General features: G+C 46.4%; 1 long non-coding RNA gene across 2 annotated transcripts in view; it reads right to left on the reverse strand.

Annotated features, from left to right (window-relative positions):
• Positions 1-13,098: 13,098 nt before the first annotated feature.
• The window catches only part of LOC112546247 (uncharacterized), a 46,775-nt gene continuing 33,997 nt past the window's right edge, over positions 13,099-25,876 (reverse strand). The window contains exon 6 of one of the 2 annotated variants that reach the window (XR_012901880.1): positions 13,099-13,167. This is a non-coding gene — a long non-coding RNA (uncharacterized LOC112546247). Of the gene's footprint in view, positions 13,168-20,187; positions 20,569-25,876 lie in introns of those variants that run through there. The other variant, XR_003089895.2, reaches the window with a different exon arrangement.

A 25,876-nucleotide genomic window follows, 5' to 3' on the forward strand; every position in this document is an offset into this window, starting at 1 on the left:
ACTTAAAGAGTGGCAGACACCTCCAGAGAGCGAGAGTGAAAGAGAGGAGGGACTCAGCCAGGCAGCTGTGGATAGTGGGAGACACAGAGAAGGGGCATTGCAGGAAAGGGTGGAGCATTGGCATGGCCACCATAGCCCAGGGAGTGGGGTGACAGCAACAGCACCAGTGGATGCTTAATCTCCCCTGGCCTACTGTACCCAATGCATGTTAGATAGGCAATGGGAGATGTTGACAAAGGTGTGTTCTATACCTGGCCCCTTTCCAGGAGATAGGTATTTGAGTCCAAGTTGCAGAGAGGCCACTTTCTCTACTTGGGAACTGCATTGGGGAATTTCTCTCTTGGAGTTAGGCACTTGAGTCATTTCTTGCGAGGTGGAAGACCCATGGTCCAGTCCTTCTGTTCCAATGGCTCTTAATTATTTAATCCAAAAAGGAACAGCTGCAAACTGAGAGGTTGGAGGAGCCTCATCTCAGAATATCCCACAAGCCAGTGGGAAGTGCACTCTCCTGAGTAGGGAGATTCTTGTTCAAATCCTTTTCTCCCTGTGGCAGAGAGGGGATTTGGACCTGCGTCTCCCACATCCCAGGTGAGTGCTCCAGCCCCTGGCTTAAAAGTAGGAAGGTAGGTAGTGACATCACCAATTCCTCCTCCAGTGGCTGTTTTGTATGGAGGGAGGCAGGTGCCTAACTCATTCCCACACCTTTGGCACCTAAGCCATCTGACTCCATCTGATGGCAGGTTCCCAGTTGTGAATTGCTAAGTAGAGATAGACACCTCCCTGCTGCCAAGATTTAGTAGCTTAGTCTGTGAGAGGGTGGGGCTAGAAAATGCCCCACTTGCTGGCATCTCCCCATTGATTAGTTTAGGCTTCTCCCCATCTAGTGTGCTGGCTTTTGTGGATCGAATACTGTACTAAAGCTTCTATCTCTTCCCATTTATTATATAAGAGCTTAGATGCCTAATTCCAGCTTTGTGGATTGCACTGTTTCTGTGACTTTCTAGATGTTTTAAAAGTTAGTTGCTATGATGTTCAGTGTTGCAACACGTTTGTGGATCTGGGTCTTCACTACTACACCCCTAAAACTAGGAATATTTCACTTGGGAAGGTAATTTCAAAGCTGTCCAGATTTTGTATAAATTGATCCATTTAAAGAAAACTGCAATTTGTTAATGTGATATACTTGGAAATTCACATTTTTAATAAAAGTGAAATATAGAAAAATTACTAAAGATCAGAATCCAGGGCAACTGATAGAATTACTGGGCTTCTGGGCAAGGTGTGTGGGGGGGACATGGCTTCATGCTTTCAGAAAGGGCAGGACTTTGGCTGGAAGGGGTGGGGCTGGGGCAGCCAGTCCTCAGGACTGCACTTGCACTCCCTGCCTCCCTTCCCCCAGACAACCCTTAGCACTGCCCAGAATGCACTGCATTGGGCTTTCACAGTGATTTAAAGGTTCGGGGGTCTGGTCACTTGGCCCTTTTGAATCCCCAGGCCCTGGAGCATTTGCCCCCATTGACCTCTCCCATCAGCAGACCTATCAGAAACTATTATTATTTTATCTGCCTGCTGATACAGAGGCAAATCCTGCTCACCTTCACGCACAGTTGATTAAGGGCCCAATCCTGAAAAGCAACTAGCACTTCTTACTAGGATCTGGGTTGAGAAAGATCAGCACCTAATAAGAAGTACACTGTCCTCCTCCAAATCCCTCCTTGAACATCTCATTTGCTGTGACGTGTACAAAAAAAAAGATCTTGACAATAGTAAGACTACTGCAATACTGAGACCACATCCTAATCAATATTGTTTCATGGTTTGCTTGGAGTTTCCCATCTATTTGTTTATATCCATATGTGGTCTCTCATAGATTTTAAGCTCTTTCGAGCAAGGCCCATCTTTTTGTTCTGCTTCTGTATGGTACCTAGCACAATGGGCTCCTGGTCCATCATTATGGCTCCTATATACTGCAGTAGTAAAATAAATTAATAATAATAATTATTAAAGATACTTAGAAACACTAATGATTGGGCCACTCATTCCGAGTATCTCAAATCCTGGCTCTGATGTGTAATTGTGTTTAATCAATACGTCCATTTGTGTGAATAAGGGTTTGCAGGAGCAGGGCTTATGTTTGTATAGCTTTTCTGTTTCAGTTGATGTTGTTGAGGTCAATAGGGCAGTCATGAAATGGCAAATAAGCTACAACTCAAAAGCGGCACAGTAAATAAGTATACGATGTCTTTTATACGCTTGTCACCACCCTCACTGCCGGCTCCTGGCATTGGGTGCCACCCATGACACTATTCTAGAAATATGCCAATTAGCCAAGGCATAAGATATGCTTCTCAGACCCTTTTTTAAAATCTCACCACGTTGTTTCTAAAAATATGAACACAGTGCTAAAACAGTGAGATGCCATATACATCACAAATGCTTTTAAAAATAAAAACACATTATCAAAAGCTTGCACTGAACAATAGCCATGAAAAATACCACATCTCTTGTTGTGTAAGGGTGTTACTATTTTGTACTGGTATCCATCCATTACTTCAATTATCTAAAGAAAGAGGCTTTGATAGATTATAACCCAATGATGCGATTTTTGTGAGAGGCGCACACATACTCTTATTGTTTGGGAAGGAAAAGGCATGCTTTGTGTAATAGTGTGGAATACATTATCAGAAGAATCTGCAAAGCAGTTTAACCCTTGGTCATGTATCCTTAGAAATAATGTATATTTCATTAAATGAAGTGAGATGTAGCCATTTTGGAAGTAATTCATTGCTTTACACTATTTTGCTCCTTGTAAAGGACAGGTGGATTGGGAAATATGGTAGAATATTTTTTTATATATAGTAACACTAAACTGTTTGCAAAATGCAATTAATACTTACTTACAAAGTGCTAGGCATTTTATTAACTAATAATATGACAAATTCCCCACCCTAAGGGGAGTTAGAATCTAAAAAAACAACCAATAGTCTGGCAAGGGCATGTGGGTGTAGAAGAGTGACAAAAAGCAATGTGATTGAGATATAGACTGCAGCACTTCTCCTGTAGTTTCAGGTTTATGTTTGTGTATTTGTTAATCAGTAAATCCTACAGGGATGGGCAACCTTAAGTAAAACCTTAAGAGGCTCTCTAGATACCCAGTTTGTGCAATCATTATTACTCAGTGCTGCAAGTCAGCCTGCAGAGATGAGCCCTTGTCCCTGTGCAGTCTCACAGGCATACAGGTCTTTTTACACCGATTGCTTTGCCCCTGAGGAGAGTTGAAGCTTAGTATATAGTTGAATCAGAGAACACTTAGTGCCGTAGTAATGGTGCACTGCATCTGGTAAGACAAAAACAAATCATATACACATGGACGGGTGGCCATTTCTTTATTGTGCAACATTTTTTGAAAATAAAAGAGCGCAGCTTCCCAGAACAAAAAGGCTTCATTACATTTTTGTTTTTTCTGTGCAGATTTTAGAGATTTTTTTCCCCCAGTTGAAAAAAATTGTGGAACAAAAGTGTGTTAATTATCTACAGTCTACAAATTTCCCTCCTGTTTGTTAGAAGGTGGATTATCTGCATCCATTGCCAGTCCCTCCTGACTGCTTTTGTAACAGCCTGCTGTTAAATCAAACTAACTTGTCACACAGCTCCCAGTGTTCCAATATAGAACTATGTAACCTATCTCTTACAACAGTCAAACACAATATAAAAAAGTGTCACCACGTCCTTCATACCATATGTATATATTGTTGTAGGCTTGTTTCATAGAAATCTAGATTTAGTTTAGCCTGGGTGCATTCTTGCTATGGTTGAAGTTAATGGATGTTTTGCATTTGGTTTCAGTAGGAGCACTAGCTCTGTTTTATAGTCAACTAGCTGGACTTACCCGGCGTTGTTCGGGAAACCGGAGGAACAAACTTTAGGAAAGGAGGGGACCCTGAGCCAGGGGACCCCCAGAGCCACAGACCCTTGGGGCTGATGGCTCCTGGCCCACACCTGACCCTCTGAGAGCAACAGGACCGTCCTCCCCTCCTCCTCCCAGGAGAACAGTAAACAGTCATGCAGCCAGTGGCAAGGGGACTTCTCTTTGCAAAGGTGGCTCAGGGATCCACCTGCTCTGCCTTGGCAAGCAAAAGCTCAGAGCTCACATCTAACCCCAATGGCTGGAACCAGACCCAGAAGAGCCCCACTCACAGTACAAACAGCAGCCAGCTGGCTTCACAGCAGTGTGACGCATTGAGAGTTTAACCCCGCCACTCCGCCCTGTGCTGCAGCAGGCACACGGGTTCCTTCTGCTCGGATAAGCCCAGCGAACTGAGCAGAAAGGCTGGCTGGCTTTGGTTTTGGTTTTCAGAGGGGGGGTGGCAGGTGGGGAGCGACCCCAGGGGGAGGGGAGGATACACATGGGAGGGGCGTCCCAGCTCTTGCCTGGGGCTGCAGGTGCCGCGGGGGGCAGGGCGGGTGCCTGAGCCATTGTGCGCATGGGGGTGGGGCCACTGCGTGCTGGCGGGGGGGGGAGGTTGGGGGTGGGAAGAGAGTTGGTTATGTAACCTCGTGGGTGGGAGAGGGTGAGTCCCAGGAGGCTACACGTGGGAGGAGCGCCTCAGCTCGCGCCCGGGGCCACAGGTACCGTGGGGGGCAGGGCAGGACCCTGATCGGGTTCAAAAGTACCTTAAAACCTTCTCCTGGATGAAAGGTTATCCCATGCAAAGTTTGGTTGCGGTAGCTCTTATAGTGTCCAAGGTATTAGCGCAGAAACTTACAAACATTCTCCTTTATATATTAGATCGCCTGCGCCATGAGGGCGGTCCTCCACCCATCGCCTCTGCGCAAACGCCACAGGCCCAGAACAGCAGCAGCCTGGAAGCTCATTGCCGCTGTCAGAGCTAGTGCGGGGGGGGGGGGAGGAGAGGGAGTGGAGTGGGGCCCCCATCACACTCTCCCACAGTACCTTAAAACCTTCTCCTGGAGGAAAGGTTATCCCATGCAAAGTTTGGTTGCGGTAGCTCTTATAGGGTATGTCTACACTAGATCGATAGTTCGAGCTAGGTAGGCAAATGAGGGCAACCGGAGTTGCAAATGAAGCCCGGGATTTAAATATCCCGGGCTTCATTTGCATCTTCCCGGGCGCCGCCATTTTTAAATCCCCCTTAGTCCAAACTCCGTGCCCGCGGCTACACGAGGCATGGAGTAGGCAGTTCGAATTAGAGATCCTAATTCGAACTATCTACTCCGTGCTGCGTGTAGCCACGGGCACGGAGTTTGGACTAAGGGGGATTTAAAAATGGCGGCGCCCGGGAAGATGCAAATGAAGCCCGGGATATTTAAATCCCGGGCTTCATTTGCAACTCCGGTTGCCCTCATTTGCCTACCTAGCTCGAACTACCAAGCTAGTGTAGACATACCCATAGTGTCCACGTTATTAGAGTGCAAACATACAAACATTCTCCTTTATATATTAGATTATGCCTATTATAATAATTATTAGCAAACATCTGCACAAAACTGTGTGCATTTATGTAGAACTCAGTGCATAGCTAAATACACAAATCTAGTGTGCAAAAAGTAAATTATTACGCCTGGATTAAATTAGAAAAACTATATGTACATAACACATGGAAAAATAAATTAGCAAATTAAACATGTATTGAACAGGAGATTTAAATTTACATTCAGATTAATTCTCTGCATTCATACTGTGGATTGCAATGCTTTGAACTGCTATTCTGTGTAAGAAAAATAATCCTCAATAATATTGCCATGATGACTGAGCATTATTTGAAGTATAAACACATCTTTAAAAGAATTACTTAAACAGATTTGGAATTCATAATCTCTCAATGATTTAGCCTACCTGTAAACCTGGTGTACTTCAAGAGCCAGTTTTCAAAGCAGGTATGTCAGAAGAAAACAAGATACATTCTTAGCTTTCCAGAAAAAATATTTACATACTACCACAAAGCTACAGCGTGAGACAGTTTTTGAAGAAATTACTCATTCTCCTTTGTGACAAGCTTCTTCATCATTTTTGTCAGTCATGAACTTTACAAAACAAGACACAGTTTCACAATGTTTTCTCTATTTCTCTGGGTCACAAGATTGGTTTATACTATTTAGGGGTTAATTGACAACATGGTCTCCCCACACATGTGATGTTTATATTAAATGTTATACATCCTGGCTAAAATTCCATCTTTCAGTAAAGTAGTTTGTAATGTGCTGCCCAATGTTCTGTGCAAGTTATGTGTGTTTATCACACTTTATTATTCAGTTTCAATGTGTTCTTTATTTTCTGAAAATCTCTTTGATTTGAATTGTTGCACTAGCGCCTCCTGAAAATGGAAACCTAACTAAAGAGGCACTGGTTGTGCAGAAAGCAAAAATTGATATAAGCAATTTTTGAAAAATTGTTTTGTTTACTTTTAAGGTCTAAAAGAATTGCAGCATAGTTCTTCTACCTGTCATACAAAATTATACTGTTTTATTTGTTCTCATATCTATTAGCTGCCCAAGAAGTTCAGTATTGATAATTCCACTTTGAAAGTCAATGATCTTCTGTTTCATGTCTCTGCCTGTTGACCCAGTTTACTATATTTGTCTGCATTTAAAATGTCTGTAAATATCCCCATGATAATAAAATGCTTTTAACAGCAATATACTGGTATAAGAATCATAATCACATAAATAAAATAAATAAATACAATAACTTATGGGTTAACTAAATACTGAAGGGAAGCTAAGTTGTTTGGTAAAAGCAGAAGCTGTTTACTGTGAATGAAAATCAGCACCATGAACATTGTTCCTATCATGTATTGGATAAGACAAACCATAATATTAAAAATATTCTTGTGAGAGTTTGAAAATTGGGTGCTACTGCATTTGTGGACTTTCTGTGGTCTCTTTTGGGGTGGAGCATAGATTTAATAAATAGGCTTTGTTACTGGGTGGAGTGATGAGAAGAAGGGAGACAGAATTCACTCCAAATGGTGGATTGTACCACTACCACAATGTGATTGGGCTGATGGAGATTTATAAGGGCGATAGTCTCTCTAATGAAGGGATTTTGGACCATTAGAGCCATATGACCAAAAATCAAGTACAGGGGGTCCTCACTATAAGTCTAAGATACATTCCAAAAAACTTGGACTTATAGCGAAACAAGTTAAAGCAGGGAATTTTTTTCCCACAGCTGACTTCCATTTAAGCAAATTGGGGGGAGTGTTTTGTACGACTTATAGCAGGGAATGGGAGGATTTATAACACACCAGTTCCTACAAACGTCAACGACTTTAATGTGGAATGGATGTATACCGGGGCAACTAATAGCAGGGACCCCCTGTTGCCCACCACAGGGCCCTTATGTTGCAACTAGAAAAGATGCCCCCTATAGGGTGATTATGCCATGAGTGGAGGGAATGACCTCTTAAGATCCTTTCCAAGCCTATGATTAAACATGAGCACTACCTTGCTTGCCTAGTGAATGGTGAAAGCAGTACTTGCACAATGTGGAGGGTCTTGTAAATTCCCCATGAAAGTGGATTTTACCTTCAGTAAGGGACAGTTTGTATAGCAATTGAATTATATGACTGCATACGTGTGGTGTCAGTAAAAAATTCCATGTGATTTGCAAGAGATCAGCATCTGATTTTCCTAAGCTGTGATTGGCTAAAAACCTTTCAATATTATTCATAATTACCATAGCTATAAAGAAAGTGTCTGTTCACGTTAATGTCTCTGGCAAACACATTAGCTACTGATGTCTTGTTGTGTAAATGCATGTTGCTGCAAAAATGACAGTTTCTAATATAGTGGAGTGTTATCTGTGGTGATGGTAGTGTGATCTCTTACAATGAACTTAGAGCTGAGGCTCTATACAGTTCACAGAGAATTTGAAAAAAAAAAGCAGCAATTCTAAGACTATATTGATTCATGGTGTGTTAAATCATATCAAACAGCAAAATGAAAATATTTGTTTTGTGGAGGCATTGTTCCTACTACAAGAGTGGGATACAGCAATTCCTAACCAAAGAACACATTTGTCCAGTTGGATATTGTTCATAGTTTATTTACAAAATGAGTCATTTTTCATTACATCTCAGTGTGGCAAGGTGCCCAGATGCTAGGGTACCATGGGGAAGAGTTTATTAAGCCTGCAACATCATTTCCCTACATGAATCAGGGTGAAGCATGAAAAATGTGAGAAATTGAAGCATAATTACCCTGCTGACTTGCTCAGGCAGCCATACCAGGTGGGTCTTATTAGCTCACACACAACAAAAATAAGACAGAGTCCATCTAAAGAGGGAGGAATGGGAAATTTTGATAAGAAGTTAAGCTCATATGGAGACTGTTGACCACTTTTGACAAATAACTCTTTGCTGTGTCTAGACTGGCATGATTTTCCGGAAATGCTTTTAACGGAAAAGTTTTCCGTTAAAAGCATTTTCGGAACAGAGCGTCTAGATTGGCACGGACACTTTTCTGTAAAAGCACTTTTTGCAGAAAAGCATCCGTGCCAATCTAGAGGCACTTTTCCACAAAGAAAGCCCCGATCGCCATTTTCGCGATCGGGGTTTTCTTGCGGAAAACAAATCTGAGCTGTCTACACTGGCCCTTTTGCGCAAAAGTTTTGCGCAAAAGGACTTTTGCCCGAACGGGAGCAGCATAGTATTTCCGCAAGAACACTGACAATCTTACATGAGATCGTCAGTGCTTTTGCGGAAATTCAAGTGGCCAGTGTAGACAGCTGGCAAGTTTTTCTGGAAAAGCGGCTGATTTTACGGAAAAACTGGCCAGTCTAGACATAGCCTTTGAGTTTAGTGGCATGGGCAGCGGGTATCAAAGGCATGGGACAGCCTGCCCATGCCCCACCCACAAGACCCTTCCTGTTTCCTAAGTTGTATTGTGTGGGGTCCTCACCCTATGGCTGGGACTGATGGAGACTGGCCAGCACTGCATAGCTATAGGGGCACACTGACCATTCACCCACTGGGTAGGCCATGCTGCTTGCTCACCTGTCCAGTGCCTCAGGGCTAGAGGACAGCTGTGCTGTGCCACCTGCTCACCCACTCAGTGCTCCAGGGTTGGGGGTGCTCAGGGAAGGGCTAAGCTGCCTTCTGCATGGGCGGGGGGGCCTCTGGTAGGAGGGGTGGGGCCTCAGGGAGAAGAGGCGTGCTGGGCCAGGGACTAGCCTCCCCAAGCCCAAGGTTTGCTGGCTACCGGAGGTAAGATCCATTAAGGTCAGAGACATCATTAGGATTTATGGGGTCCTGAGCAGTACTGTTAAACTAATGACCCTCTACCCTACAGTAGCCTGGGAGATAGAGGAATGATGATTTTTTAAAGAGATGTGATTTTATAATCTTCAGCAACACACCAATGAAATATTTTTAAAGCAAATTTTAAACTTGAGTCCAGTAGACTAACACAGCACATTCAGAAACCGACTGTGTATACCTGGGGCTTCCAGATACCTCTTAAATGGCTTCATTGCCATTTGAATGGCTCTTTTACAGGTTCAATTTTCTGCCCATAGGTCTGCCCCCCTTCAACAGAATTTTTTCCCAGTGTTTTTTTTGGGGGTGGGTGTTCGGTATTTTTGTTTCAACCATCTGGCAACCCTAGTGTTAAACCCAGGGCCCAGTTTACATCCTGAAGTCACTCAGTAGTTAGCTACAGTGGAACAGCTACAACAATAGAAGCCAAGGAAGCACCTCATCAGGATAGCTAATGCACTCCTGAGAAGTGAAAGACTCCTGTGGAAATTCCTTTTTCTCCTCTGCCAGAGGGAGAATTGAACTGGAGTCTAATATCTGAGGTGTGTGCTTTACCCATTCATCTAAATGTTACAAGGGGAAGGGATCAGTGACATCTTTTCCTCTGGCCATTGTATGTGGAGCCTAAAGATTTGTCTACACTTGAAAAGAAGCAGCTGCACTAGTGTAGTGCTTCAATATAGATGCTATCTATACCAACAGCAGGAGCTCTCCCACCTCCCTGAGAGGCAATAACTCAGCTGATAGAAGATTCTCCTGTCAGCATAGTGCTGTCTACACCTGGGGTTATGGCAGCTTAATTACATTGCTGGGGGTGGAATTTTCACACACACCAAGAAAAATAGTTATGCAAAACTGTAAGTTTCCAGTGCAGACCAACCCTAAGTCATTCCTATAAGTTACTTCTTAAGTACCTAAGCTGCAGGAGGCAGCTTCCTGTGGATCACCAAGCAAAGACAGGCACCTCCCTGCAGCCTGGACATGGTGTTAGAACACACTTCTCTTGGCAGCATTTCACATTTTGTGGATCACAGTTTAAGGTGCTTCTCAGGCTTCCTAAATTACAGTGTTCCAATGATTTTTCTAGATGCCTAAAAGTCAGACAGACATTGTAAGGTGATGAGTGGAGCTTTGCTGGTTGAGCGGGGGCACGCTTGTCAGTCCAGTATGAGGGTATCCCCCCTTGCAATCCAGTGGTCAGGCTCCCCCATTAACCAAGTGATTTCTGCACAGCATGGCCTGGGCCCCAGACAGTGTCACCTAATCCAGGGACTCTGAGCAGCAAAAGTAATCAGTTTGTGCCCCCACAGCCTGCTAGCAGGGGCAACTGATAGTTATTAGCAGCAATCTGGCTGCAGCCCAAGGCTGGGCAAGGTAACAGATAGTCTGCAACTAGGAGGTGAAAGTAGACAGAAGGACTTGACTTACTAGTACACTCTGCACTAGGCCTAGCATCTTTGGCAAGGGGGGGTGGGCAGCTGTAGGCCCCAAAGGGGCAGGTCCAGGGGCACACTCACCCACCAAGCCAGCCTTTTGTAGCCATCACTTCAGGAGCCCAGAGCTGCAGCTGTGGTAGCCAGGACCCCAACTTAAAGCCACACTGCTCAGCTTGCACAGAAAGTGCCACACTTGGTCATGGCACTTCCTGCTGCTGCCACAGTGTTTGCTAGAGGTAAGGCGTGGGGGGCCCCAGACACCTGCTGCAGGACTGTGCCAGGACCAACATTTCCTGTAAGCTGTGTGCTTGTGTGGCCACTCAGGAGATAGTCAGGTGTTGCCCAGCTGATTAGTAGCGCACCCTCAGCTAGGTTTTTGTTTCTAATAGTGGTGCACATGCCTTGGTGCACATTAGTTTGCTCTGCAGATGGATGGGAAAAGATTAGGGTAAACATTAGCCAGGAGCCCCAGATAGTGGCCTGTGTTGCCCTGGGCTCTGCACAGCTAATCTGTCTGGGGGATGGTTGATGTGCCCAGCACAGAACCTCCCGAAGCACAGGGCCAGGGGCAGCCATCTTAAGCAGCCCTACGGATGGGACAGCTCTGCTGGCAGCCACATCGCAGGTCAGTGTGAGCACGCAGCTAGTTCTTTCCAGTGCAGTGCACCAGCCCACTTTCACCTCTGTTTGCAGCTCCCTGACAGGGATGGTAAAACAGACTGGGGAAATTACAGCTTTGTATTGACCAAGGGTAATCAGGCTGCAGCCCGTAGGCAGGCAAGGCAATAGGACAATGCGTTTACAGGTTTCACGTCTCTTCAGACTGGAGTTTCTTCTGCAGCTCAGCGGCCACAGCTGGCAGGTAGTTCACGTCCCCAGGCTTTACTGCCAGGAGCATTGCAGTTAATACCTCTATAGAACCCAGCAGCATACTCACTACTCTTTCCCCCCCACCCTCCCCAACTGGCCTGGGCTCCCTCCTTTTCTGAGTTCTTTACTCTGAGCATGCGCTACAGGTAAGAGGGGGCATGGCCTCCTGGAGTCACCCTGATTGGTCTAGCCCTGGCAGCCCAGCACAGGGCTGGTATACCTACCTCATCACACAATATGCCAAAGTCTTTTTCTGGATCTGGGCATGAAGAAATGAAATAAATGATCCAAAAGTGGCTAAGATATATAAGGAACTACCTTGAGCATTCTGTGGTATTTGGGGTTGTGAACCTCTCCTGCTGACACTCAGCATGAAAGTAATGCTTATTAAAATTCTGCATTTTTCTATGACCACTTGGTTGGAAAACTTCGTTACAAGGTAATGTAATATTTGTATTGAGCGTAGAACTAATAAGGTAGCAAGTGAGTGCTAAGTAGTAATGATAAGATACTTATAGGTAAAACACAGCCTAGACTGAAAGAAAACTCTTAAGAACTTTAATTTTTATATACATAAATTCCATTTGTTGTGTATTACTGATGGATTTAGAATAGCAACAGATTAGGCCACAAAATTCTTTTTCCAGCAGTAATGACCAAAAATAGACTTTTGATATTAAAAAAAAATGTGATCATTTTGTCTGATAAGCTTTACTGTTTCTTGATTTGCTATTACAAATGTCAGGGTAAATTTTAGACAACAAAAAGTACATTTACACAAGGGAATTTCTTGCTCATTTCTCAGTAAAAGTGCAGCTATGGCGGTACTGCAAAACAAGGCTTTTCCTCCCGTATCTCATTTCCGCTCAAGGCACTGGCTTCCTCATCTCTCAGTCTTCCTGCTCTTTCAGTGGTAGGGTCCTGTTCTACATTGAAGTCCTTTGGGCACGAGGGAGGGTTTGGCTCATTGGAGAATCAGGGCCTTAGACTGCAAGCTCTTAGTTAGACTGTAAACTGTTTGGATCAAGGACTAACTCTAATTTGCTTGCATAGTGTCCAGCCAAATGGGATCCCAGTGCAGATTTGGGCCTGTGAATGATACTGTAATACACATAGTTTTAAAAAAAAAAGAAGGTGATAAGTTGGTCTGCTCTCAGTTCAACCTGCTGCACACCTCCCCACTATGAGAAAATCCCAAGAGCAGCTGAGGAAATATTTTACTACTGTTGGCTCTGCGTGGCACCCAGCCTCCTTCTCTCCCCAAGGACTAATGCAGAGCCCAGAACAGCTTCTTGAAAAATAAATGTTTAACTTTGTACAGTAAAATATTTTAATCTAACAGTACATTGCATTTATTTAACAAGTATTTTTTATACCATTCTCCACCCATACCCATGGGGCTTCACCTGCTCCTACTAATAAAATAGAACGGCTGTAAGCACACATTAATGTTAAGTAAATAATATTATACCAATTAACACAGATACTTACTTTGTTGATGGTATTACTTTATAGCAGCTGCCTCCTCCATATATAGACTTCATGTGGGAATCACTTGATGAAATTTTACGGTATGTGTTATGCTGGAAATCACAGAAGATAATCATAACAGTCCCTTCTGTCTTCAAAATCTATTAGGCTACGTCTACATTGCGCATTCTTGTGCAAGAAGATATGTAAATGAGGTGCGGCAATGAATATCACCGTGCTTCATTTGCATACCTAATGAGCCGCCATTTTGCACAAGGGGCTTTTGTGCAAGAAGGAGCAGTGTACAGGCAGAACAGCTCTTGTGCAAGAGGGGGTTATTGAACAAGAAGGAGCACTGTAGACTGCTCCTTCTTGCGCAAAAGCCCCTTGCACAAAATGATGGCTCATTATGTATGCAAATCAGGCACAGTGATATTCATTGCTGCACCTCATTTGCATATCTTCTTACACAAGAATGCGCAATGTAGACGTAGCCTTAAGGTATATACCAGGGCGACTCAACTTTGGAACCCCCTTGGGGCCACAATGCTACTCACAGCACATGCCGAGGGCTGCAGCTTAAGTATGGTTGCATATATGTGCAAATATATGCAAATAGCTTCTTTCTTACTGATGGGCATGAATACAAAGATTGAGCCTTAAGCCCTGAATGTGGCCAGTGTGAGCCAGCACCTCTCAGGCTCTTCCCACAAGGCTAAGCAGCCAGCACTTCCCACAATGCCCCGGTGCTCCCGGCACCTTCTCCCTGTTCCAGCCAGCCCATCCGCTTTCAGTGCTCACCCAGCTTGGAAGATGCCTCATTGCTGTGGAGCATGTTCCCAGTAGAGGCCATGTTCAAAGGATCCTACCTGTGGGCTGCGTGTTGAACCCCGTGTAAACTCAAACTGCACTGTGGGCCGCAAACCTGTGGGCCAGGCCGCATGTTGAGTAGCCCTGGTATCGACACTACAAGCCTATGCTAGTGCTATTGCTTCTGAAGTCATCTGATTACATTACCATCCTAGATTTCCTTTTAAAAATAAAAAAATGTCTAGCTCTCACGGTTGCAAAGAAAAGCCTGAAAAAATGTGACCTGGGTGTAATAAATGCAGTGACATCTGCAGGCAGTCTGAAACAATAGCTCTGGGTATGTCTACACTACCCTCCTAATTCGAACTAGGAGGGTAATGTAGGCATACCGCACTTGCAAATGAAGCCCAGGATTTGAATTTCCCGGGCTTCATTTGCATGAAGCCGGCCGGCACCATTTTTAAATGCCGGCAGTTCGAACCCCGTGCCACGCGGCTACACGCGGCACGGAGTAGCTAGTTCGGATTAGGCTTCCTAATCCGAACTAGCTGTACTCCTCGTGGAACGACTATATTTGCTCTTTGGACATTTTTTGTGGAAGAGCAGATGCGCTCTTTCAGAAGCCCTGAGGGTTCTTCCGAAAGAACAGGTTTTTTTCAAAATTTGGCCCAGTATAGATGGGCCAAATTTTGGAAAAGCCTCTTCCAAAAAACAATCGGAAAAACGTATGCAAATTGCAAATTCTGAAAAAAAGCTGCAGCCTAGACATAGTGGCTACGTCTACACTGGCATGAATTTCTGGAAATGCTTTTAACGGAAAACTTTTCCGTTAAAAGCATTTTCGGAAAAGCGCGTCTAGATTGGCAGGACCCTCAGCAAGTTTGCGGATGACACTAAGCTAGGGGGAGAGGTGGATATGCTGGAAGGCAGAGAGAGGGTCCAGAGTGACTTAGACAAATTGGAGGATTGGGCCACAAGAAATCTGATGAGGTTCAACAAGGACAAGTGTAGAGTCCTGCACTTGGGACGGAAGAATCCCAAGCATAGTTACAAGCTGGGGACCAACCGGTTAAGTAGTAGTTCTGCAGAAAAAGACCTGGGGGTTACAGTGGATGAGAAGCTGGATGTGAGTCAACAGTGTGCCCTTGTAGCCAAGAAAGCTAATGGCATATTGGGGTGCATTAGTAGGAGCATTGCCAGCAGATCCAGAGATGTGATTATTCCCCTTTATTCGGCACTGGTGAGGCCACATCTGGAGTATTGTGTCCAGTTCTGGCCCCCCCCCCCCCCCCCACTACAAAAGGGATGTGGACGCATTGGAGAGGGTCCAGCGGAGGGCAACCAAAATGATTAGGGGGCTGGAGCATATGACCTATGAGGAGAGGCTGAAGGAGTTGGTCTGTTTAGTCTGGAGAAGCGAAGAGTGAGGGGGGATTTGATAGCAGCCTTCAACTTCCTGAAGAGAGGTTTCAAAGAGGATGGAGAGAGGCTGTTCTCAGTAGTGACAGATGGCAGAACAAGGAGCAATGGTCTCAAGTTATGGTGGGAGAGGTCCAGGTTGGATATTAGGAAAAACTATTTCACTAGGAGGGTAGTGAAGCACTGGAATGGGTTACCTAGGGAAGTAGTGGAGTCTCCATCCCTAGAGGTGTTTAAGTCCCGGCTTGACAAAGCCCTGGCCGGGTTGATTTAGATGGCATTGGTCCTGCCTAGAGCAGGGGGCTGGACTTGATAAACTTCTGATGTCTCTTCCAGTTCTATGATTCTATGATAAGGAGATGGTTTGAGAACATGATCTTGGTAACTAATTGACCATTCATTATCAGTGAGAAATAAGTCAATGGAGGGATGATAGGAGTTACTATAGAGAACTTTCTGGGTGTCTGGCTGGTGAGTCTTGCCCACATGCTCAGGGTTTAGCTGATCGCCATACTTGGGGTCGGGAAGGAATTTTCCTCCAGGGTAGATTGGCAGAGGCCCTGGAGGGTTTTCGCCTTCCTCTGTAGCATGGGGCACAGATCACAGCTGGAGGATTATCTGCATCTTGGGGCCTTCAAAGAATTTGAAGGCTTCAATATCTGAGACATAGGTGAGAGGATTATTCTAAGAGGGGTGGGTGAGAATCTGTGGCCTGCAGTGTGCAGGGGGTCAGACTAGATGATCATAATGGTCCCTTCTGACCTTAAAGTCTATGAGGACGCTTTTCCACAAAAGCACTTTTTGCAGAAAAGCGTCCGTGGCCAATCTAGACGCGCTTTTCTGCAAAAAGCCCCAATCGCCATTTTCGTGATTGGGGCTTTTTTGCGCAAAACAAATCTCTTTTGTCTACACTGGCCCTTTTGCGCAAAAGTTTTTCAGAAAAAGACTTTTGCCCGAACGGGAGCAGCATAGTATTTCCATAAAAGCACTGACAATCTTACATGAGATCATCAGTTCTTTTGCAGAAATTCACGCGGCCAGTGTAGACAGCTGGCAAGTTTTTCCGGAAAAGCAACTGCTTTTCGGAAAAAGTGGCCATTCTAGACACAGCGGCTGTGTCTACGCTGGCACCCTTTTCCGGAAATGCTTAAAATGGAACAGTTTTCCGTTATAAGTATTTCTGGAAAAAGCGTGTCTACATTGGCAGGATGCTTTTCCGGAAAAGCGTCCATGGCCAATGTAGATGCGCTTTTCTGGAAAAAAGCCCCGATCGTCATTTTCGCGATCGGGGCTTTTTTGCGGAAAAGACTACTGTGCTGTCTACACTGGCCCTTTTCCAGAATAGTTTTTCCAGAAAAGGACTTTTGCCCGAACGGGAGCAGCATAGTTTTTCTGGAAAAACACTGACAATTTTACAGTAGATCGTCATTGCTTTTCCGGAAAAGCAAGCAGCCAGTGTAGAACAGCTGGCAAGTTATTCCAGAAAAGCGGCTGCTTTTCTGGAATAAGTGGCCCAGTGTAGACACAGCCAGCCAGTCTGTGTGTAGAAGGAGAAAAGTAGAGTGGATTCAGCTCACCTGCATAAGCAGATGTGCCCTGGATGCTTGGCTAAGTAGTAGGATGGCTGCTGGCTGTCACCCTACATTGTCAGAAAATGAGACAGTGCCCTTGCTTAGGTTTCTGGTGAGGGGGAAAAAGGGAGCCCTATGCTGTTTCCTTTGCCTCTTTTGGAAGTGATGGGTCAACTACCACTTCCTCTCTGAGTTAGAGCCATGAGATTAGGGGCTGGGCTGTGTGAGTGAAACCAACCAGGACCCCCATGTTATTTTGTGTCTACAACCGCAGATTGCCTTAACCTGACCCTGCACATGTGCTCTACTCTTTACTTACCATCCCTGACTTTCCAGGGCCCACTGCTCATTTGCTATTTGTCCTCATGAGGACTAGATAGTCCCTTCCCCCCATATATCATTGTGGGGCTCATGAAATGAAATCAAGTGTGTATTGTTTGAAATACTGGGACAAGTGGGTCTAGATGCGTGGTGTCCAACCAGATCTGAAGCAGTAGCCACTCTGGCTACATCTACACAGCACTCATTTTGAAATAAGCTATTCTGGAATAGTTATTCTGAAATAGCTTATTTCGAAATAGAATGTCTACACTTCAGGGAAGCCTCAAAATTAGTCCGAGGCAGGCTCCTCTAATGTAGACATGCTAGCTTGATTTAGAGTCCCAAGAGGAATAACTTAGAATATGAACATAAGAACGGCCGTACTAGGTCAGACCAAAGATCCATCTAGCTCAGTATCCTGTCTGCCAACAGTGGCCAGCACCAGGTGCCCCACAGAGGGTGGACCGAAGACAATGATCAAGCGATTTGTCTCCTGCCATCCTTCTCCAGCCTCTGACAAACAGAGGCCAGAGACACCATTTGTATCCCCTGGCTAACAGCCTTTTATGGACCTAACCTCTATGAAATTATCTAGCTTCTCTTTAAACTCTGGTATAGTCTTAGCCTTCACAGCCTCCTCTGGCAAGGAGTTCCACAGGTTGACTACATGCTGTATGAAGAAGAACTTTCTTTTATTAGTTTTAAACCTGCTACCCATTAACTTTATTTGGTGTCCTCTAGTTCTTCTATTATGGAAACTAATGAATAGCGTTTCTTGATTCGCCCTCTCCACACCACTCATGATTTTATATACCTCTATAATATCCCCACTCAGTCTTCTCTTTTCTAAACTAAAAAGTCCCAGTCATTTTAACCTCTCTTCATATGGGACCTGTTCCAAACCCCTAATCATTTTAGTTGCCCTTTTCTGAACCCTTCCCAAGGCCAAAATATCTTTTTTGAGGTGAGGAGACCACATCTGTACACAGTATTCAATGTCCCTGGTGAGCAGCTATTTTGAAATAGCAGCAGTGGAGCATTTACACAAGCCTTATTTCAAAATAGCTATTTTGGAATAGGCATTATTCTTCATAGTATGAGATTTACAGAAGTCGGAATAAGCCATCCGTTATTTCAAAATTATTTCAAAATAACGGAATTGCTGTATAGACACTTGCATAGTTATTTCGGAATAATGGCAGTTATTCCAAAATAACTTTGCTGTAAAGACACACCCTTATAGTGGCTACTGCTATAGTGAACTAGGTACTTTATTCTGAAAATGCTATAGCAAACTAGCCATATTATAGCCACACTCAACCAGCCAAATAGCCACAGGTGGCTAGTGTGTTGAACAACACAGGTCTAGATCTTTCCATAAGTAAAGGCTCTCCCCCGAATAAAGGGGAAGGAACTACTATGGTCAGAATCCAGTTGGCAGTTGGTTACAGGGGATAACAGAAATAGGAATTAAATCAAAGGTAAAAATCAGGGAACCAGGAGTGAATACTAAGCAGAGAGCCCTAGACAGCACCCACTTCTCCTTCAAGAAATCTAAAGAGTCCGTGGATGCTTCCCAAAGGAACTCTGTCTAGAGATGTAAGTGGACAGGGGACTGGAAATAGACTCCAGAGTCACAAAGTACCCTCTATCCAGCTTCATATTTCTAGTGTGATGGATGGCCATCTTGGCCAGTGCCAGGAGTTTGACAAGGATGTCTGTAACTTTGCAAAGCCATGATAGGGTATGCAAGGATCAGGAGATTCAGAGAAAAGTGCTGGACAAGGGGGCTTCAACTTTGGTAGATGTGAACCAGGGTCTCCCTCTCAAAGCAGAAAGAACAAGTATTGGGGAGCTTGTGAAATGTGCCAGGTGCACATCTCTGCTCACAGCTCCAGGGAAGAGCCGCCACCTGATATTCCTTGTTGCTATGGAACCAGGCATCAGAGTTCAGACTGGCCCACCAGGGGCATCACTGGATTCACACTCTCTGATCATAGTCCAGGATGTCTCCAAGTTTAGTGGAATCAGCCAGGACCATCTTCATGTATGCTATGGGGGACTCCGCCACCTGCATACAGATATGGGGGTTGTGTAGTGTCCTCCACATCAACATACATGAAGGTGGTGGGGTCTAGGTGGTGGTTGTGCCAGGTATCCATCAGGGAGTGGTGGCTAACACTCCCTTAGGACATCTGTGGTGGCCTGTACTTCTCTGTCCCAAGGCATTCCCATGTTTCCAGGGCAATGGTAAAATTCTCCCCCAGGGGAGAATGAATGAAGTTGCTCTGGAAAGAGGTAGTAAGATTTCAGAGCTGCACGGCTATAAGTATTCCAGGGAGGGTTAATTTTTAAAATTGGTATCAGAATGATAATTAAATGACTATTTAGGAGATGAAAAATCTCATACATTGCATAGGGAAGTTACTCCTCAGGAATTCCTTGTAGCTCCTTGTTTCTACTAAGTATGGAAATGCACCAGTTAATTTCACTCAGCAGAAAACATCTTCCCACCAGCTGCACCAAAAAATAATAAAGCAACCAAACTGTGGAAGAATGACTCGTCAGTGAGATGTCTGCCTTGCAGTGCTCTCTTAGGGTAAGTCTACACAGCAGCGTTATTTCGGAATAACTGATGTTATTCTGAAATAACAAAGAGTGCATCTACACTACAAGCCTTTATTTCAAAATAATGTCCAGCTGGAGGACTTCTTACTCCGAATTATGGTAACCCTCATTTCACAAGGATAAGGGAAGTGCATCCGAGATGCTCTGAAGGAGAGTTTCACTCAAGGACCCCAGGGATACTCTGCCCTGGGCCTCCCCACAAGGGGCCTCTGATTGCTCCTCTGTGCCTTTCCTCCCACACCCTTCCTTTCTCCTTCCTTCCCTTCCCTTCCCATATTGATACAATAAAGCAGACCTTTTGTTTTTTTAAACAAACTGTATTTTTTGCTTAATTAGGAGGAAATGTAACTGGGGAGGGAATCTGAGAGGAGGGAGGAGGGGGAAGGAAGAGGTCAGGGATCGGGCTGGGAGTGGTGCCTTCCCCAGGTGGTCCCACTGCCTCATGTGCAGGGCCTTCAGCAGCCATAGGGGTGGGGCTAGGGAAGAAGCTGGAGGGGCAGGAGCTGGGGCAGGAGTGGCCATCAGGTAGTCAACGGCAGAGGTGTAAGCCACACACATGGTCCAGACTCTGGGCCTGCTGCAAGAGCTCCTGCCAGAGGGTGTGGCACAGCTCCATGTCCGCCTCCAGAGACTGCTGCAGGGCATGAAGGACGGCAATGTGCTCCTGCTCCAAGTCCTCATGGGCATGTCTGCGGTGGCAGCTCCCATGGGGTTGAGAGGCTGGTGCGGGAGGTGATGCAGGCATCTCACTTGCAGCTTCTCCAGCTGTGAGGATCAAAGAGAAGGGCAGTCATCCTGGGAGACAGGGTGCCTGAAACCTACCCTCATCTCTGAGGTGACACGGAAAGGTCTCGGGTCAGATGAAGACGATGTGCTTGAGGCAAGGCCATCGGTGACCTAGACAGCGTGCCCTTTCCTGTAGGGGCAGAGATGTCCTCAGGGGAAGCCTCGCTGCCCCCAAGTCCTAGGGACAAGCAGGCATGGGAAGGTGCCGGCCGGACTGGGAGCCTGCAAGCGAGAGGGGGGCGACAGGGTGGCTTGGCTTCCCTCTGTGCCACACACACACCGGGACTGGCAGTGGCGGCATCCTGCAGGGAGAGGACTTATACCCCTGCCTGTTGGAGGAGGCGGGGTAGGGTGTTGGGGAACGTGTGTGTGAGCAGTAGATGCTGTTTGCCAGGCGGGGTGTTGCTGGGGTCCCCTCCACTTCCTTCTCCTTCCAGTAGGCTCCCCTAGCAGGGGCTCGGTGTCCTCCATCTCATGGTGCTTGCCCAGGAGCAGATGCTGTCCTGAGACTGCAGGCTTGACCACGTGCCCTGTGTGGCACTGCTGTATGTGCGTGTGTTCGGGATCCCAGCCTCCTTAGTGGTGGCTTACGGTGGGAAGGTGTCCCACCACGGGGTCGGTTTTAAGGCAGGCCTGTGAGCAGGAGCACAAGGGTCCTCTATGGCAGCCTGCTGGGGCTGAGTGCTCTGGACTGGTGCTCCACATGCACCCACGTGCACAGGCTGTTGCGCAATGCCCAGGCCAAGAAGGCTGAGGGTATGTCTACACTACAAAGTTAGTTCGAACTAACGGACGTTAGTTCGAACTAACTTTAATAGGTGCTACACTAGCGCTCCGCTAGTTCGAATTTGAATCGAACTAGCGGAGCGCTTAGTTCGAACTAGGTAAACCTCATTTTACGAGGACTAACGCCTAGTTCGAACTAGCTAGTGTAGCCCTATAGTTCGAACTAGTGGGAGGCTAGCCCTCCCCAGGTTTCCCTGGTGGCCACTCTGGCCAACACCAGGGAAACTCTATGCCCCCCTCCCGGCCCCGGCCCCCTTAAAGGGGCACGGGCTGGCTACGGTGCCCGTGCCAGGTGCAAGCCTGCCAGCACCCAGCTAGCAGACCCTGCACCTGGCACGGCACAGAGCCACCCACCCGATGCCCCCCAGCCCACCCCCTCTTGCCGGGACCAGGCCGGGAGCTTGCCCTGGACCGCAAGAGGCGGGCACCTTCCTGGGCTAGTGCGGACATCGTGGACCTCGTCCACGATCTCCGCACTAGGCACAGGAAAGTGGCCGTCTAGGGCAGGAGAGCTGCCAGCCTGGCCACCCAGGAGCAGGTGTGCATGAAAATCAAGGGGGTCCACTGAGACCCCCGACCCTGAGCCCTGAGCTTACAATGGCCATCCTGGGTCAGACCAAAGGTCCATCTAGCCCAGTAGCCTGTCTGCCGACAGCGGCCAACCCTAGGGACCCTGGAGGGGATGGACCGAAGACAGTGACCAAGCCATTTGTCTCGTGCCATCCCTCTCCAGCCTTCCACAAACTTTGGGCAGGGACACCACTCCTACCCTCTGGCTAATAGGACTCCATGGACCCAACCTCCCTCACTTTATCTCACTTCCCTTTAAACTCTGTTCTAGTTCTAGCCTTCACAGCCTCCTGCAGCAAGGAGTTCCACAGGTTAACTATTTGCTTTGTCAAGAAGAACAACTTTCTCTTACTAGTTTCAAGCCTGCTACCCATTCCTTTCCTTTGGTGTCCTCTAGTCCTTCTTTATGGGAACTCAGGAAGAACTTTTCTGAATGCACCCTCTCCACCCAACCCCTGCTTTTAGAGACCTCTATCCTGTCCCCCCTCCGTCTCCTCTTTTCTAAGCTGAACAGTCCCAGTCTCTGTAGCCTTTCTTCATCTGGGACCTGTTCCCAACCCCTGATCATGTTAGTTGCCCTCCCCTCTCCCAGCCTTTCTCTTCCCCTCTCCCACCTCCTTTTCCCAGTCTCCCCCAGTTTTTTTCAATAAAGACAGAGTCAATGTTGGAAGAAACGTTATCTTTATTTTGTACATCAATAAGAAGGGGGGCTAGGGAAGGGTAAGTGGAAGGAGGTGAGGGAGGAATGGGGTACGAGCCCCCGATGGGGAGGACTGGGCTGGCTCTGCGGGCTTCTGGGGGTGGAAGCTCTCCTGCAGCCCCCCAATTACTCCCTCTCCCCAGATGGCAGCCTGCGGCAAGTGCAGCCGGGCTGATGGCCGAGTGGTGTGATGTGCCCAGTGTGGGCACTCAGGGCACTCCAAGCCAGAACTTCTTTGCAAGCGGGGCACCCCTTAGAACTGTGTGTCCGGGGTGGGGGTTGGGACCCTTTAAGCGCAGCCCTCGGCTAGCCTGAGACAGCATCTCCATGCTCTAAGTCCTCCTTTTATGCCCTGCCGGCACTGCTTCCGGCCATCCTTAAGCCCTGTTCAGAGTCCACTCAATGTGGACTTGCTAGTTCGAACTAGCAAAACGCTAATTCGAACTAGTTTTTAGTTCTAGATGCGTTAGTTCGAACTAGCTTAGTTCGAATTAACTAATTCGAACTAAGTTAGTTCGAACTAGCGCTGTAGTGTAGACGTACCCTGAGAGAGTAGCATGCAGCCCTTGCCACCGACCACCTTCCCCCGGGTGTGTCTAGCGGCAGTCATGGAGCTCACCTGATCGGCCTTCCACTGCGTTGTCCAGTTCTTGAGCAACAACCTGGGAATTTATGGCTTTCACTGAAATCACCCTGGCATCTATTTAGAGCAGGCATGTCCAAAGTCCGGCCCGTGGGCCAATTGCGGCCCGTGTTCCGGTTTAAATCGGCCCCACAGGTAATTTGGCAATATCTATCTTTTATGGCCCCCAACGAATCCATATGTATTGAGATGAATACATTGTAAAATCTCAGTTAATGTCAGTTGGTCTAAATCAGTTATAAATATATTTGGACACAACATGTATACTTGGTGTTATGTTCCTGTTCATATTTTTTGAACTTAAAAGTTGACAGACAACCTTTATTACCAATAATATGTAATGTACTTTACAATGTTCCTGACATATATTTCAGCATCCTGGATTTTTTTTTCATCTGGCCTTCAGATATGAAGGGCAGAGTGATTTAACACCTGTTTAGATTTGTCATCCATGTGACGAAATGAAAAGTATGCCGTTTGCAATAAACTTTGCATAAAATAGTTAATTTGCATTTAATTTTAATGGTTCAAAGAATGTCAGGCAAAATGGTCGGCCCTCACGCATGTTCACTTCATCAAATCTGGCCCTCTTTGAAAAAAGTTTGGACACCCCTGATTTAGAGACTCTGGAGATAATATTTTATTTCTGTGGAATGATCTTTTAACTAGCAGTAGCTTCCCCAAGAAAAGCAATAGAGCTGTAGGCTATATTATATTACAGCTTCTTCCTTGAGATTGTCCAGACATGCTGCTTACCCCAACTAGATTACTTTACGCTCTCTTGAGGACATTTCTAATCTAGTCCCACAAAGCTGCATTACAACCAAAGCTTGATAAAGTATCTTTATTGAGTTACAACATGCAAGTACTGTTTTGCTCTCAAATCAGCAGTCATTCTACTGATGTTTTCTCCCACAACCAACTTCTTTACCAGAAGTAAGAGCCTTCTCTTGCCTCTAAATTGTATACTCTGGAATCTAATTCACCAGCAACCTTAAAAAGCCATGAATTTGCAGTTTAAGGGAATAGTACACTTGCTTCTTATGTAAGATGTGATTGGGAGGCTTGTAAACTTGCAGTGATCCATCTCAAGATGAGAAACACACGGGCTGCGTCTAGACTGGCAAGTTTTTCTGCAAAAGCAGCTGCTTTTGCGGAAAAACTTGCCAGCTGTCTACACTGGCTGCTTGAATTTCCGCAAGAACACTGACTTCCTACTGTCTGAAATCAGTGCTTCTTGCGGAAATACTATGCTGCTCCCATTCAGGCAAAAGGGCCAGTGTAGACAGTGCAGATTTGTTTTGCACAAAAAAGCCCCGATTGCAAAAATGGTGATCGGGGCTTTTTTTGCGCAAAAGCGCGTCTAGATTGACACGGACGCTTTTCCGCAAAAAGTGCTTTTGCGCAAAAGCATCCGTGCCAATCTAGACGCTCTTTTCCGCAAATGCTTTTAATGGAAAACTTTTCCATTAAAAACATTTGCGGAAAATCATGCCAGTCTAGACGCAGCTATGGTGAATAAAGGGAAAGGATTTCAGAGGAGTAAGGAGCATTTATTTAAATGTTCAAGTGAATTAACCACTCCTAGGGTATGTCTACACTACCCCTCTAGTTCGAACTGGGGGGGGGGTAATGTAGTCATACGGAGTTGCAAATGAAGCCCGGGATTTGAATTTCCCGGGCTTCATTTGCATAAAGCCGGACGGCGCCATTTTTAAATGCCGGCTAGGATGAGCCTCCCAAATCGGGGACTCTCTGGTCCGGCACCCGATCACAGATATTGCTGGACCAAGAAGCTTGGGAGGCCAGGAGCAGGAGCCAGCAATGAGAACGCTGTATCAGCTAGGCCAGGCAACGGAGCCCTGGCCACGCTAGGGAATCCCTGGTATCAGTAGACTTCAAGGGTGGGAAGCCTCAACCCCACCGGGGAACCCCTGGAATCAGCAGAGCCAGGCAGTGAATGGGGAGCCCCTGCCCCAGATAGGGAACCCCCAGTGGCAGTGGGGCCAGGCAGCCCAGGAGCCCCAGCGGGGGAAACGGGAATCCCCAGTAGCAGCGGGACTGGGATGGCCGCATGGCCCCAGCAAGGGAACCTCCAGTGGGAGCAGGGCCTGGTGGCGGCAGGGGAGCCTTGGCCAGGGAACCCGGGGAACCCTCAGTGGCAGTGGGGTCAGCAGCAGCCAGGCAGTCCCAGCTGGAATCCTGGGGAACTCTGGCAGCAGCGAGCAGGCAGCAGGGTGGAAGCCCCAACCTTGGGAGCTCCAGGGAGAGAAGCTCGGGAGTGAGGCAGCCAGCAAAGGAGCATTGACCGGAGCATTGACCTCCTCTGGTCCGGTAAACTCCCTGGTTTGGGACCCCTCAGGCCCCGAGGGTGCTGGACCAGGGAGATCCAACCTATAGTTACTGTACCTCTTTATTAGGCATTGTTATACAAAATGAAATATATAGTAAATTCTTTCCCAGGCCCCTAGCAAAGTACAGAAAGAAGTAGAGAAACTCTGTCAGGGCGCAGATCCAGCTTTCTTAATTAGCTAATTAAAAAGCTCAAAGGAGAAAGATGTAAGATTAAAGACAGGTACAGGTGTAGT

The sequence above is a fragment of the Pelodiscus sinensis genome, chromosome 2 (genome assembly GCF_049634645.1).
Source record: "Pelodiscus sinensis isolate JC-2024 chromosome 2, ASM4963464v1, whole genome shotgun sequence".
In the NCBI taxonomy this organism is placed as follows: Eukaryota; Metazoa; Chordata; order Testudines; family Trionychidae; genus Pelodiscus; species Pelodiscus sinensis.